Below are 1,028 nucleotides of genomic sequence, written 5' to 3'. Positions count from 1 at the left end.
GGGGGGTAATCCGAAAACGAGTTGGGATGTCGAAGCTGCGGGGGCAAAGGTCAAAGGTCAAGAGGTGTAAAAGAAGGGGGAACATTCCCTCCTAAACTTAAGGTATAGGGAGGAAATGCAGAATTGCGGCACAAATCTAATCGGCTCGACCTAGGCTCGTGATAGTCGGTGTATAGCATCATGGTAAGAAAAGCCATCACTGTGCTGAAATTGGAGGTCACAGGTCAAAGGTCAATGGGGAACAGGGCAGATATTAGAAATTTTCTGAGGACATGGTCTGACGGAGCGATTGAAAAACTTTTTTGTTTCAGCAGTGACCTACCATTTTTATGGCTTTATTGAAAGGATCATAAAATGTGCTTTCCACTGACGTGCGAAGAGTAAGTGTCTGATAACCTTTTGACCCTCAAGAGGAGGGTTAAACATGGATTTGTTTGACTGTTAACAAATGACTGAACTGTGTTTCATGGTACTTGTGTGATCGTGGAAGACTTAAATTTCACCATGAAATTCTGCATGCAAAACTTACTTGAACAACGTTTACGTGCCTTAAATCATATATGAACTTCATTCTCTATATGAGATTATGTACGTTGGGAATACAATATCAATAGCACTTACGCAAACGTCTGTTTTTGATTAAGGCCAACTATAAATAGTACTACCTTGGAGGTGTGTGGCTGATAGCATGGCTGATAGTATCACAGCATGGGCTAAATGTAGACTGGTACTCGCTCCCACCTCGATTACTCGCCCCATCGAGTAACTACGCCGAGAGGTGGGACCGGGTACCAGTCTACGTAATACGATGCAGTATGCACGCCATCTATCGGAACAGAGTGAGAAGAATGTCCCGGCAGGATAGGTCAAATGTATATTGCACTCAAAAGTGCAGAAAGAATCACTTTCTTAACTTCAGTTTAATCAATCTTGAGATAAGTAATTGCAGAATTGAATCGTCAAACCTACCAGGAACCGATTCGTGCAGTGGGGAGACGTCTGGCAGGTCTCGCTCCCGCGCACATTCT

Source organism: Priapulus caudatus, unplaced genomic scaffold (assembly GCF_000485595.1).
Source record: "Priapulus caudatus unplaced genomic scaffold, Priapulus_caudatus-5.0.1 Scaffold391, whole genome shotgun sequence".
In the NCBI taxonomy this organism is placed as follows: domain Eukaryota; kingdom Metazoa; phylum Priapulida; class Priapulimorpha; order Priapulimorphida; family Priapulidae; genus Priapulus; species Priapulus caudatus.
This window is presented reverse-complemented; position numbering follows the sequence as displayed.